General features: G+C 40.8%; 2 protein-coding genes across 8 annotated transcripts in view; one reads left to right on the top strand and one right to left on the bottom strand.

The window, feature by feature from the left end:
* The window catches only part of LOC132394301 (methyl-CpG-binding domain protein 5-like), a 225,133-nt gene extending 221,689 nt beyond the window's left edge, over nt 1–3,444 (bottom strand). For all 5 annotated transcript variants that reach the window (XM_059970267.1, XM_059970266.1, XM_059970264.1 and 2 more), the window contains exon 1: nt 3,141–3,444. The gene's annotated coding sequence lies outside the window, so the exon portion shown is untranslated. The remainder of the gene's footprint in view (nt 1–3,140) is intronic.
* Nucleotides 3,445–3,562: 118 nt separating this feature from the next.
* orc4 (origin recognition complex, subunit 4) overlaps nt 3,563–15,040 on the top strand; it is a 117,653-nt gene continuing 106,175 nt past the window's right edge. Inside the window, exon 1 of one of the 3 annotated variants that reach the window (XM_059970269.1) lies at nt 3,563–3,655. The gene's annotated coding sequence lies outside the window, so the exon portion shown is untranslated. Of the gene's footprint in view, nt 3,656–3,690; nt 4,032–14,133; nt 14,240–15,040 lie in introns of those variants that run through there. The other 2 variants (XM_059970270.1, XM_059970271.1) reach the window with 2 other exon arrangements.

Genomic DNA, 15,040 nt, shown 5'->3' with positions numbered 1-15,040 from the left:
AAAGTTGTAAACTCAGCCGTCATAATAAGCAATGCCTCAAAAAGGCAAGATCCATCATTATGGACCCCTCCCCCATCATCCAGGACATGTCCTCTTCTCATTTCTACCATTAAGGTGGTGATACAGGAGCCTGAAGATATTCAAGACTGTAGGAACAGCTTCTTCACCCCCACCCCATCAAGATTTCTGAATGAACAATGAACCCATGAGGACTACAACAATATTTTGTTTTACTCTTTTATTTTTGTAATTTTTATTTTATTATGTACTGGGATGCACTGCTGCTACAAAACAAGTTCCACGACATATGCCAGTGATACTAAACCGGGTTTTGATTATCTTCAGAGAAATACACTTACAGTGCGCTTTTGCCAATATTCTCTAAATCATTTTACATTTGTACAATTATCAAATATAATTTTAAAGATAAGTTCATATATATTTTTTAAAAAGATGACATGCTATTTTGATTTACCTTCATAAATCTTTGAGGCAGTCAGATAGCATGCAAATCATAAACCATTTAGCAATGCAACTGCTGTGTCACATGATTTCTACTCAAAAGCACTAAACTCATTTCTAAAGTAAAACACTTTTTTTCTTTTGGATGGGGGGGGGGGGAAAGAGTGATCAGCTCTAAATAACCATCCTTGATCTAGTTGCGAGTCAGTCAAACTAACAATCCAACCCCAAGGAACAGTATTATTGCAGCCAGATAGCGCATCACTAATGTAAATTTAACAACATGACAAAAAAAAATACTGAACAATGCTCATTTCAAAACAGGAATTTAATTTGTAAACCATGTATGGCATGTTTGGTATACCACAGAGATGGCTACCCTGGCTAAACACATCAGGGTGGTGGTACAGGAGCACAAGGACACACACTCAATGTTTTAGGAACAGCTTCTTCCCCTTCAACATCAGATTTTTGAAAAGACAATAATCAACTCATGAACACTACCTCACTATGCTTTTCGTTCTCTTTTTGCACTACTTACTTCATTTAGTTTTTCTATATATATATATATATATATACACACACACATAAATAAATTAGTATATATACACAGTGCAATTTATAGGTTTTTTTGTGTCTTGCACTACACTACTGCCACAAAACAAATTTCACAACACATGATTTTAAACCTGATTCTGATATGCATTAAAAGCCAAAAGAGCAACTCTTTTCATGAACATTTCCAGTCACCCCTTCCCTATTTAAAAATTTAAAATAAAATTATTTAATATTTTACAAATTTCCATTTTTTAAAAATATACTTCTGCCAAACACTTTGGGAACAATATGTATTGAGACCATGCATATTTTGTTCTATATAACCTATGGATATAGTTTAAAGACTGGCCAATCATTTTGATGTTTTAAAAAAGTCCTAAACTTTGGTAACACACAATGTACTGGGAAAATGAGTTTCCTTTTAAGGACTATAAACGACAGCCTATGCTACATTAGATAGCGCCATTTGGTTTAAACTTACTTTAGTTAAGGAAATTTTAAAACAAAAGACCTATACAAATAATACTTTCATATACTCGATAGGTCAATCAATAACATCCATTTTCTAGAAGTGTCCAACAATCTTAAAGATATAAAAACAAAAAATGGTATTTTTAAAGTTATCAAGGTATCCATAAATAAACAAGTTGAACTAAAGAGCCTACAAATCAGGTTATTGAGAAATACAAATTAACCAGGCGAGTTTCTGTGGGTCCAATATTTGCAGCTCAGATACACAATTAAATTTAATAGAGTTGGGCAAATGAAATATGTAGATGCAGAATAAGAAAACTAAAGATTACAGAACTCATTTGCAGGGGTACTGCTAAACTAGTTAAATAGTCACAGCTTATTAGAGCTGGTCATCAAGTTGGGCAAGACATTCCGATAAAGTAATGAAGATGACAAATATTTTGGTTCTATTAGTTAGAAAAACTGGTCAACTGTCAAGAGCCCTTCAATAATCTGCCTGATTGAAACATAACTACCATATAGCTTTCATTTGGTTCTAGTACATTCTGCTGAAACCAGATTATCCTTAAAGAAAGCAATGAAGAATCTATCAGGTATTGAGAATCATAAAAACAGTCAAAGCACGTCCTCAAAATGTTAACAATGGTATGCAATTGTAGAACAGAGTTCAACACAAGCCTAGAGAGATACAGATCCTTGACTTTGGACAACAGCCTCATATACTGGAAAATACTTAACATTTTAAAGCAACTTTTCCAGCAATGTAGTCAGAATTTTTATAGCTATGAAACAAAATAAAAGCACAAAACATTAAATAGAAACAGCAAACCAAGTATTGAATTACTTGCTGCCCTAGGCTGAACTTGTAAACTCAACATATATCACAGTTCCCATCTCTTCAAATTTGTATAAATGCTTTTAGGAAATTTAGTATTTAACTATGGATAGAATTTAAACTCTGAATGTATGCATCCATTTGACAACTATTTAATTATTTTGTACATTTATTTTTTTAATAAAACTATTATTCTATTTTATCAAAATAATACTAAAGTGAGAGAAAAACTCAACATTTAAATAGAACATCATGCAAAACTTAACTTCTACATTCTGTGGATCGGGCCTATAATTATGTAAAATATGAAAAAGCAAAAACATGACTCAATATTGACTAGCAGATAATTCACATTTTAAATACACTGAGAAAAATACTGCATAATATACTCAAACACTACCCGAAGCTATCTCCAGACATTTTCAATCGCAAGAAATATCTTTCCATCGAGAAGGAACAAACGTTCTTAACATTGCGGGGCTGATACCGACAAGATCTGAAGTTGGACTGTTGTAAACAGCAGTCACGCATGGCCGTGGCCTGCAACGTAGCATCATCATCATCAGCAGCAGCAGCAAAGAGGGGGCGGATAAATAGAAACCTTTAAACCAGATTAAACCCCATTTTCACGAAACGGTAACGTTCTTCCTCTCTAAAATGCTGAACAAAACCATCCAAACTCCCAACTCTAATAAGAGTGCATTTTAACACTGAGAAATATTTATATATTGCACTGTAAAAAATTACAGTTCTTTAAAAAATAAGATATTTTAATTTAAAAAGAGGCTGGAATTGCTTTGCAATCACTTACCTTCAACTTCCTCCTCTCCGAGTTTTTCTTTTTTATTTTAAAAAGAGTCAAAAACAAAGGGTAATAAAGGGTTGAAATGGCACTTAAAAGGCTGCTGGCCAGGCCCCGGAGGTCGGCTTGTTGTTAAGGAGGTATCCAGGAAGTTTTTCAGACGCTCGGGATGTATCCGGTTGGGAATGTGAGATCACAACAATAAAAAAGGGAAACGGCTGCTTTATTTCTGGAGACTTTTGTGGAAGCTTTTGCACAGAGGCACAGAGAGAGAGGGACAGGGGCAAGAGAGAAAAAAAACCTGCAGCTGAAAATACCCAGTGCACTGCGCATGTCCCAAGACGGAGATTACCCAAAATGCTCCGGGGTGGCAGAAGGAGGGGGGAGCGGGTGGGGGGAGAAGGTTGCTAACCGAGTGACGTGCGAGGGAGGGCGGTCTCAGGGGGTCAGAGGGGAAAGGGCGCTGGGTGGGGCCAAATGAAAGCACGTCTCGGTTACCTGCGCGACGGTCGGGCCTGGCTGAGGTAAGACGTGGGATCTTTCATTCGTTTGATGTGGCCTTAAGATTTAAAGAATGTGCCAATGTGTTGTGGCTATTGGTCCTTCCTCTGCGCACCTTTTGAGAATTCTTAGCATTTTGCCGGGTGAAACGCATTGTTAGTTATAAGTAAAAAGTCAGCAGCTGCTTTGTTTCATCAGAGAGCTTCCTTAGAGATGTTTCTTGATCTTCTCTCCATCGAGTGTGAGAAAGACTGGGCTTCCCATTGACTTTCAGACGGTGGAAGTTGATGACCAGTGCAACCCGACCTTGCTGATGTTATACAGTTCCCACTGGTTTGGGACGCCGGATGCACCGTGAGCAAGGTGCCGGATGAGCGCCGAACAGGCGCAGTTTCTGAGGTTTGTTTTTTTTCTTTAAACCCTTAAGTTGCATAGTTTGTGATCGGAATCTCTGATTCGTTCAAGTGGATCAAAGGCTCATGCTGATGGTTGCAGCTTTGGAGGATTCCGCTCCTGGAGATGGGCACTTCTGTGTAGGTAGGGGAGCTTTGAGGCTTCTCTGCGGTCTGTGCTACGTTATGAAGACTGGTTAGAATACCAGCGTGGGCTAGTACAGATATAATTTGGGAAGTGAATGGTTTGATGGCCGATGAATGAGAATGCCGGGTAGATCTCAAAAATTCGCTGCTTATTTGTCAATAACTTATGATTTTAGAGAATCGAAAATAATGTATTATGGAAGGGAGCGAATTAAGACATTCAGTTTGGAGTGTAGTCACTTTCATTGCATAATAGTATAACAGAGTCATCAGAAACAGGTGCAGGAATAGGCCCCTGGAGCCTACTCCGCCATTCAGTAGTATCATAGAAGATCTAATTAACTGCCAATTTCGTGTATCCCATGCTCCCTTCGACAGAAATCTATATATCTCTAGGTTCAATGACCTAGTCTCCAGAATTCCAAAAATCTATGTACTTTGAAAGCAGTGACCCCTAGTTCTGAGCTCGTGCAGTAGAGGAAACATCCTCATTTTATTGTCACCTCTCATTCTTCTTAAATTTTAGGGAAAGAAAGCCTGTCAGTTTAATCACTCATGCAATGGATCCGTCATTACACTATAAGAGATAACAGCAGACTAGCCTCTTAAGCTGGCTTCACCTTTCAATAATCATTGGACTTTTTTGCTCCTGTCGCATAATGTTTGATTCCCTTACTGACTAATGAAATAATGTACCTCATCTTTAAACATATTGAAGGATTCAGGCAACATAGTTTACTGAGACAACTAATTCCAAAGAGTTGCAATCATTTGAGAGGTGAAATGCTTCCACTTTGTCTTATATAGGTCACACCCCACTCATTATTCCTTCAGCTATGAGAATTGACCAGGAAGAGAAACAACAGACCCCTAAAAGAGTCAGAAATTTGTCAATAAGATTGCCTCACTAAGTAGAGATCCAACATCTTCAACTTAAGACAATCTTTTCCTTTGCAATCATGGCTAAATTGTATCCAATGATAATATGTAGTTATAAATTAGTTCTTAAATGAAGAGAATAAAATTGTTAAAAGTAATCCATTTTTGGCCTTGTTGGGGCATTGTACAGTTAAGGGTTATTATGGTAGAACTCCAATTCCCTTTAAATAAATGTGTTTCATGTATGATAACACACAGATTCCTTTGTGCTGTAGCCTTCAGCAATCTTTTTTTATTTAAATTTTATTTTTCCTTCCAAATTCACATTTATCAATTTATCAATATTTGTCTGCAAATTCTATTCACCCCACAGTTCACGAGCACATTCACAAATCTGGCTACAGCACATTGGTTTATTCCCTCTAAGTTACTAACCGGTATTGTAAACAGTTGTGGTCCCAGCACTGATCCCTGTGGCACCCTGCCAGTTACAGATTACCAATGTGAAAATGACTCCCTTATCACTACTTATTGCTAGCAAACCAATCTTCAATCTGTTCAACACCTCTATCCATACTGTATAATACCTTCTACACCATAAGCTCTTTTCTGGCAAAATGATCTTTTTATCAAATGTTATTTAATTTAGTAGGTACAGAGGAGATGCCGGGGTAAGTTTTTTACACAGAGTGTTGAGTGTGGAATAGGCTGCCCGCAACAGCGGTGGAGGTGGATACGACAGGGTCTTTTAAGAGACTCCTGGATAGGTACAAACCCCATTTCCAGAAAAGTTGGGATATTTTCCAAAATGCAATAAAAACAAAAGTCTGTGATATGTTAATTCATATGAGCCTTTATTTAACTGACAAAAGTACAAAGAAAAGATTTTCAATAGTTTTACTGACGAACTTAATTGTATTTTGTAAATATACACAAATTTAGAATTTGATGGCTGCAACACACTGAACGAAAGTTGGGACAGAGTTAAAATAAGATTGAAAAGTGCACAGAATATTTAAGTAACACCGGTTTGGAAGACTCCACATTAAGCAGGCTAATTGGTAGCAGGTGAGGTATCATGACTGGGTATAAAAGTACCATCCATCAAAGGCTCAGTCTTTGCAAGCAAGGTTGGGTCGTGGCTCACCCCTTTGTGCCAAAATTCATGAGAGAATTGTTAGTCAGTTCAAAAGGAACATTTCTCAATGCAAGATTGCAGAGAATTTAGGTCTTTCAACATCTATATATCAACATCATAATATTGTGAAAAGATTCAGAATTCAGAGACATCTCAGTGTGTAAAGGGCAAGGTCAGAAACCACTGTTGAATGCACGTGATCTTCGAGCCTTCAGGCGGCACTGCCTAAGAATCTGTCATGCTACTGTGACAATTATAGCCACCTGGGTTCAGGAATACTTTGGAAAACCATTGTCACTTAACACAGTTCGTCTCTGCTTCGAGAAATGCAACTGTATTATGCAAGGAGGAAGCCATACATCAACTCTATACAGAAACGCCAGCGAGTTCTCTGGGCCCGAGCTCATCTCCGATCGACCGAAAGACTGTGGAACCGTGTGCTGTGGTCAGATGAGTCCACATTTCAGCTAGATTTCAGAAAAAACAGGCGTCGAGTTCTCCGAGCCAAAGATGAAAACGACCATCCTATTTGTTATCAGCGAAAGGTGCAAAAGCCAGCATCTGATGGTATGTGGGGTGCATCAGTGCCCACGGCATGAGTGAGTTGCATGTATGTGAAGGTACCATTGACTCTGAGGCATATATTAGGATTTTAGAGAGACATGTTGCCATCAAGGTGACATCTCTTCCCGGGACGTCCATGCTTATTTCAGCAGGACAATGCCAGATCACGTTCTGCACGGGCTACAACAGTGTGGCTTTGTAGACACAGAGTGTGTGTGCTTGACTGGCCTGCTGCCAGTCCAGATCTATCTCCTATTGAAAATGTATGGCACATCATGAAGAGGAGAATCAGACAACGGAGACCACGGACTGTTGAGCAGCTGAAGTCTTATATCAAGCAAGAATGGACAAAATTTCCAATTGCAAATCTACTACAATTAGTATCCTCAGTTCCAAAACGATTAAAAAGTGTTATTAAAAGGAAAGGTGATGTAACACAATGGTAAACATGCCTCTGTCCCAACTTTTGTTGAGTGTGTTGCAGCCATCAAATTCTAAATTTGTGTATATTTACAAAATACAATTAAGTTGATCAGTAAAACTATTGAAAATCTTTTCTTTGTACTTTTGTCAGTTAAATAAGGGTTCACGTAAATTAACATATCACAGACTTTTGTTTTTATTGCATTTTGGAAAATATCCCAACTTTTCTGGAAATGGGGTTTGTACATGGAGCATAGAAAAATAGAGGGCTGTGGGTAACCCTAGGTAATTTCTAAGGTAAGGACATGTTCGGCACAGCTTTGTGAGCTGAAGGGCCTGTATTGTGCTGTAGGTTTTTCTATGTTTCTAATCCACATTACATCTACTGGTTTTCTCTCTTCTTATTCTGGCTGGCACCCTCTCAATGAACTCAAGCATAAGTTTCAGATGCTGTTTCATCTTCACGAAGCTATGTTGAATCTGCCTGATCAGATCAGGACTTTCCAAATATAATTGATTCTCCATCCAGTAATAGACTTTAGGCAAAGTGGCTGTTTCTTTGTCATCCATTTTTTATGAAAAAGGATATCACACTAATAATTTTCCAATTAAGCACTATGTATTCTCAGATTTTGGGAGATTACAACCACTATCCATTTTAGGACATGTCAGAGGTAAGTTTTAGACCATAAGATACAGGGGGTGAATTAGGCCACCTGGCCAACTGAGTCTGCTCTGATATTGCATCGTGGCTGATTTATTATCCCTCTCAAACCCATTCTTCAGCCTTCTGTCCGTATCCTTAGGCACCCTGACTAACCGGGAACCTATCAACCTCTACTTAGATATACTCAATGACTTGACCTTCTCAGCCCTCTGTGGCAATGAATTCCACAGATTCACTACCCTCTGGCTATGCAAATTACTTTTCATCTTTGTTCTAAATGGGTGTCCCTCTATTCTGTACCTTCTGGTCCTAGATTCACCCACTGTTGGAAATATCCTCCCCACATCCACTGTATCTAAGCTTTTCAAGATGCAGAAGATTTCAATGAGATTCCCACCCCCCCCCCATTCTTCTGAACTCCAGTGAGTACAGGTCCAAAGCCATCAAATGCTCCTCACATGTTAACCCTTTCATTTATAGAATCATTTCTTGAACCTCTTCTGAACCCTCTCCAACTCTAGCATATCTCTTCTTAGATGAGAGGCAGAAAGCTGCTCCCAATCCTCCCAGTGCGGTCTGACAAATGCCTTATAAAGCCTCAGCATTACATCCTTGCTCTTGTATTCCAGCCCTCCCAAAACAAAAGCTAATATTGCATTTGTCATCCTTAGCACTGACTCAAACTGCAAGGTAACCTTTCAGGAATCTGCACAAGGACTTCCAGTTCCTTTGCACTTCTGATTTTTGAATTTTCTCCCTGTTTGGAAAAGAGTCTATGCTTTTAATCCTTATACCAAAGCAGATGACCATACGCTTCCCTACACTATATTCCATCTGCTGTTTCTTAGTCCATTCTCCTGAACTGTTGAAGTCCTGCAGACCCCTGCTTTCTCAACACTACCTGCCCTTCTTCTCACAGTATATATCGTTGACATATAACATGATATGAAGCAGTCCCAATACTGACCCTTGTGGAACACCGCTAGTCACTGGCGGGCAACCAGAATAGGCCCCCTTTATAACTCTTTACTGTCTACCAGTCAGGCACCCTTCTGTCCATGCCAATATCTTCCCTGTAATACCATGGGCTCTTATCTTGTTAAGCAGACTCATGTGCAGCACCTTTTCAAAGGCCTTATGAAAATTCAAGTAAGCAACATCCACTGATACTCCTTTGTCTATCACGTCTGTTACTTCCTCAAAGAATTTCTACAAATTTCTCAGGCAAGGTATCCCCTGAAGGACACCTTTGGTTAAGTACTCTGAAAAGTTATCCTTAATGGATTCCAACATCTTCCCAACCACTAAAGTAAGTCAGGCTTACTGGTTTATAATTTTCTTTCTTCTGCCTCCCTCCCTTCGTAAAGAATGGAGTGACATTTGCAATTTCCCAGTCCTTGGAACCACTTCAAAATCTGTTGATTTGTGAAAGATCATTGCGAATGCCTCCACAAGCTCTTCAACTCCCTTCTTCAGAACCCTGGGGTGGAGTCCAGGCAACTTGACTATCTTCAGACCTTTCAGCTATTTAGGGACCTTTTTCTTAGTAATAGCAACAACACTCACTGATGCCCCCTTGACAAATTTTCTCTATAGCTGCCACTTTTAGAATCATTAAATGCAGAAATGGGTAGTGAGGGGAAATATGTCTCTACCAAAGGGATAAGGCGACCCTTCCCTCTGCTAGCCTGTAGGTCACCTTTGGGCAAGATGTAGTACCTGCTTAGACTCCTGATCGGTGTCATGTGAAGCCATGGGAGCAGGTGGTGGATGGTCGTATGAGCAGCTGGTGCATATCACAAGTACTGGTTATGTGGCCGCTGATGCCAGATGGACAATCTCTGAAGAGTATTGGTAATGGCTGGAGTCACCCGAGTTGTAAAGACACTGCCCAGAAGAAGGCAACGGCAAAATTTGCCAAGAACAGTCATGATCATGGAAAGACCATGATTGCCCAAGTCATACGACAGGGCACATAATGATGATGCTGAGATGCAAAAAATCAGGTTCTGGGAACTTTGCAGCCCGAGTTTTTCTAGACTAATTCTGTAGTGTTTATGATAATATTAATTCCCATAATTATTATTACTAGGATGTTTGAATTGCTTTTTGCCATAAAAGCTGATGCAAAGTACTTTTAACTTCTTCGCTTTACTTTATCAACTATTAATTGTTTCTTCAGTTTCATTTTTCATTTGAAATGGGGCAGGTCCAATCTATTCCTTTTACTTGTGCAGAACCACATTGGCTCTGCTCTCTCTTTCTTTCACTTTGAATGGTTACCATTTCTTGGATGTAGACTTTCCTGCAAACAGATACTCCAGGAATACTTTTCTCAGCTCTGATAAAATTGTTATCAGTTTACCTGTTTCCCCCCTCGCCCCTTCTACCACTACATGCCAATTTCAGAACTTTAATTTGTAGTCCACCCTTTTCCACTTCTAAGGGGCTTCAGACATGGAGAGATATTGTGGGTTGGGTAAATAAAGAGTGAGAGACAGGGGGAAACTAATTAGAAAACTGAAGATGGGGAACCCTGACAGATACATAAAATGTGTAAGAGGTACTTCAGTAGAAAAAATGGGAGGGCTAAAGGAGGTGGATGGCATCAAATATCACTGGCAGGATTAAGGAATGTCCTTGAACATTATTGAGATATGTTAAAAGAAATGGTAGAGCCCATTTGGAACCAAAGTATGATCTGTGCAAAGAGCCGAACAATGTATGCTTTAAAATGAATGGGTTTTGTAATTGGACAAGTCAGAGAAGTTTAGCGAAATTCAAGAGCATGTTCCCCTCAGTAAAATAGGAAGTACAAGATATTTTACTGGACGTAAAATTGAATGAGTTGCACAGCTTGATCCCAGGCAGTGTGGGAGGGATGGGAACTGACTGCTGGGGCTCTGACAGATATTTAGGTGTTTAGTGGCCAAGGAGATGTCAAGTGACTGGAGGACAGTAAATGTGATACTGTTATTCCTGAAAGGAGGTGGGGAAAGCCAGATAATTACAGGCCTGTGAGTCTGATGTCTGTGCTGGAAAGACATGGGTGAGGACAGGAATGTGAGGGATAGGATTAATTTGTATTTCAAAAGGCAAAGATTAATCAGAGATGGTCAACGTTGTCTGGTTGAGGAAAATCTTGTTTGATCAATCTGATTTTTCAAAGGGGAAATAAAATATATTGATGTTCCCAGTGCAGTTGATGTTGTCTCCATGAACATCAGTCAGGCCATCGACAAGATTCCATGCAGGAAACTAGTCAAAACATTTATGTAGTTCATGGGGACCTCAGATAGTCAAATCGCACAACTACTCTTCCCACCCCCAACATCTTCAACTTGGGTGTCTCCCCCTCTCTCTCCTGCCCCCATCAATGGACTGTTTGTCCCACTTCCATCAAGGGTGAGGCTGCATAACATCCATGCCAGGACTACCAAACTCAAAAATAGCTACTTTCCCCAAGCAGTAAGGCTGTTTAACACCTCTAACCACTAACTCATCCCTTCTCCCCCTCCCCTCATTATGACTTTTTTAATTTGTTCCTGTCAGGGGCACCTTGTGTACAGACACTCCTGTACCTATTATCACTTTATGTACATACAATCAGTCTATGTATGTAAGCTATCTTAAGTATTAATATTTATCCAACACACACAAAATACTGGAGGACCTCAGCAGGCCAGGCAGTATCTATAGAAAAGAGTACAGTCAACGTTTTGGGCCGAAACCCTTTGGCAGGACTGGAGAGAAAAGCTGAGGAGTAGATTTAAAAGGTGGGGGGAGGGGAGAGAGAAACATACAGTGATAAGTGAAACCGTATGATGGGGGAAGGATGAAGTAAAGAGCTGGAAAGTTGATTGGTGATAGAGACAGAAGGCCATGGAAGGAAGAAAAGGAGGGAGGAGCACCTGACGGAGGTGATGAGTGGCCAAGGATATAAGATGTGAGATGGAAAAGGGGATGGGAAATGGTGAGGAGGGGTGGGATGCATTACCGGAAATTTGAGAAATCGATGCTCATGCCATCAGGTTGGAGGCTACCCAAATGGAATATAAGGTGTTGTTCCTCCAACCTGTTCTCGGTGAGTCTCACCTATATATAGGAGGCCACACTGGGAGCATTGAACACAGTATATGACCCCAGCAGACTAACAGGTAAAGTGTCACCTCACCTAGAAGGACTGTTTGCGGCTGTAAATGGTAGTGAGGGAGGAGGTGTAGGGGCAGGTGTAACACTTGTTCTGCATGCAAGGATAAGTGCCAGGAGGACAATCAGTGGGATGGACAAGGGAGTGGCGTAGGGAGCAATTCCTGTGGAAAGCAGGAAGTTGGGGGGGGGGGGGTGGAAGGTGTGCTTGTTGGGATGATCCTGTTGGAGGCGGTGGAAATTATGTGCTGGATATGGAGACTGGTGGGGTGGTGGGTGAGGACAAGAGGAACCCTATTCCATTAGGGTGGCAGGAGGATGGAGTAAGAGCAGACGTGCATGAAATGGAAGAGATGCAATTCAGGGCAGCATTGATGGTGGAGGAACGGGAAACCCCTTTCTTTGAAAAAGAGGGACCTCCTTCATTCTAGAATGAAAAGCCTCATCCTGAGAGCAGACACGGAGGAATTGAGAGGAAGGGATGGCGTTTTTACAAGTAACAAGGTGGGACAAGGTATAGTCCAGGTAGCTGAGGGAATCCTTGGTACCCTATCCTCTCACCATTTGGCCAAAATTGTTCTTAATCTTTCCTGTCCATGTACTTGTCTAAATGTCTTTTAAATATTTTAATTGTATCTACCTCTACTACTTGGTCTGGCAGCTCATTCCACCACCTCTGTGTGAAATCCGCACTCTGCTTGATGGACCTCTCACTCACATTTACTCTATTTCCTGCACCTCCTACCAGAGAGATGAGGGATAGTGTTCCCTAGGTCCCTATCTTTCACCTCATTAGCCAATATGTCCAGCACATTCTTCTATTCCACTGGATACAATATGATCCCACCAGAAGCTCCATCTTCCCTTCCCTGCCCCTTTCCTGCTTTCTACTGGGACAACTCTCTCTATGACGAAGGGTCTCAGTCCGAAATGTTGACTGCTTGTTTCAACAGTTGCTGCCCAACCTGCTGAGTTCATCCAGCTTGTTTGTACATGTTGATTTGACCACAGCATCTGCAGTGTATTTTCTGTCTCTCTATGATTCCCTCCTTTGTTTCTCCTTCCCTCACCCCGGGCACTTTCCCCTGCAACCATAGGAAGTGTAACACCTGTTGATTATCTACATTTTCTCCTCGCACTACCATCATCCATTGACCTAAGCAATCCTTCCGGATGAGGCAGAGATTCACTTCCACCTCCTCCAATCTTTGTTTATTTCTTTCAGTACTTTCAATGTGGCACCCTCTACATCAGGGAAACCAGGCGCAGACTAAGTGACTGTTTTGCTGACTGCCTGCAGTCCATCTACCTTGGCCATCTGGCACTCCCAGTTGCAAACTATTTTAATCCCCCCTCCCTCCCACCCCACTCCTTTACCGACTTGTCTGACCTCAGTCTTTTCTACGGCCATTGAGGGCAAATGTAAACCAAGGGAAAAGCACCTCATATTCTGTCTAGGTAGTCCACAACTGAATGCCATGCTATTAAATTCTTCACTTTCAGATAATCTGTTTCTTTGCTGCCATCTCTCTCCTCCTGTTCTAACCAGTTTCATCTATACCCATTCCAGTCCCCTATCACAACTTTTTCCTCCTCCACCCACAAATTCTGCCCATTACACCCATGTGACTGTTCCCATCTGAATATCCCACCTCTCTTTATTTGGTTCAATGCTCCACCTCACATCCGAAGTACCTTGTGTGTTCTGTTCCTTCTCGGTTGCCTCCAGCTACCATCTCCCAGTTTCTGTTGCTATTTCCACTGTTCCCTTCCCTGTCTTCCTATCACCTCTCTGTACCTGCATCCACCAATTATTCTCCAGCTCCTACACAACCCCTTCCCCTCTCCTCTTTACACTGGCTATCTATCCTGTAATATTTCAATTCAGGTTAAGTTTTCAACCTAAATGTCAGCCTCTACAGATGACGCTTGACCTGCTGAGTTCCTCTAGCATTTTCTTTGGTGCTCCAGGTTCCAGCACTTGCAGTCTCTTGTGTCTCCCCATTAAACCTCTCCCCTTCTCTTGTTTTAGACTCCACTGCCTTGAGGGGGGAGAAGACAGTGATGATTCACTTATCAATGTCCACCATGATGTTATAAACCTCTTTTGGGTCATTCTTCTTACCACAATGTAAAAAGGGCACAGGATATTCTGCTGGACTGGATAGCCTTGGTTTGTCATCCTCGGAGAGGAAAGACTGAGAGAGGGAGACTGGATTCAAGTAGACAAAATTATGAAGATAATTATGTAGGTATTATGTAGATGGTATAAAACTTTTCCTAATATCAGGAATGATAAATCAGAGGCTTGGAGGTTAACAGGGTATATGAGTAAGAAGGTTTTTTTAAATCAAAAAATACTTTGCATCTAGAACATATTAATGGAATGGTGAACGCACACCTCCTCACAACATTTAGAATGTATCTAGACAAGCATTTAAGTTGCCAGGGCATGGAAGTCAACAAAGTAAGTGTAGAAGATAGAATCAGTAAAGTCAATGGTCGGCATAGAAATGGTTGGCTGAACTAATTATCAAATCAAATTAAGTTTAATTGTCATTCAAACCATACATAGATACAGCTGAATGAGACAGTGTCCTCTGGGGCCAAGGTGCAAAACATTCGAAATAGCAAGCAAACATTCAAAAATAGCAAGTAACATAATTCAAGATATCGAGCAAAGAAACATATTCAGTCAGAAAAAAACCTAAGTAGTCCAAGACCCTGAGCAACAATGCCTAGCAATCGATGGTACCGACTCCCAGCAGTGTACGGAAGTACGCAATCCAGTCTGTCATTCCACAGTTCGAACATGGGAGGGCAGCACAGATGGGAGAGACCAGTACCCAGCTGAGCTCAACCATGTTGTACCACTTCCACATCTCTCACCTGGTCTGCAGCAACAGGCAAGCTGAGACTTGAGACCTAGTTCTCACTGCAGCTGAAGCTATACAGCTCCCATGTTGACTGTCTCCCCACCTGGCAAGGATAATAGGGCTGCAGTAACTTACATTATCACTGTCCAACAGAGTCTTGAGATCGCAAGTGA

Source organism: Hypanus sabinus, chromosome 5 (assembly GCF_030144855.1).
Source record: "Hypanus sabinus isolate sHypSab1 chromosome 5, sHypSab1.hap1, whole genome shotgun sequence".
NCBI classification, from domain to species: Eukaryota; Metazoa; Chordata; class Chondrichthyes; order Myliobatiformes; family Dasyatidae; genus Hypanus; species Hypanus sabinus.
Note: the sequence above shows the minus strand (reverse complement) of the source record. Positions and strands in the feature narration are given on the sequence as shown.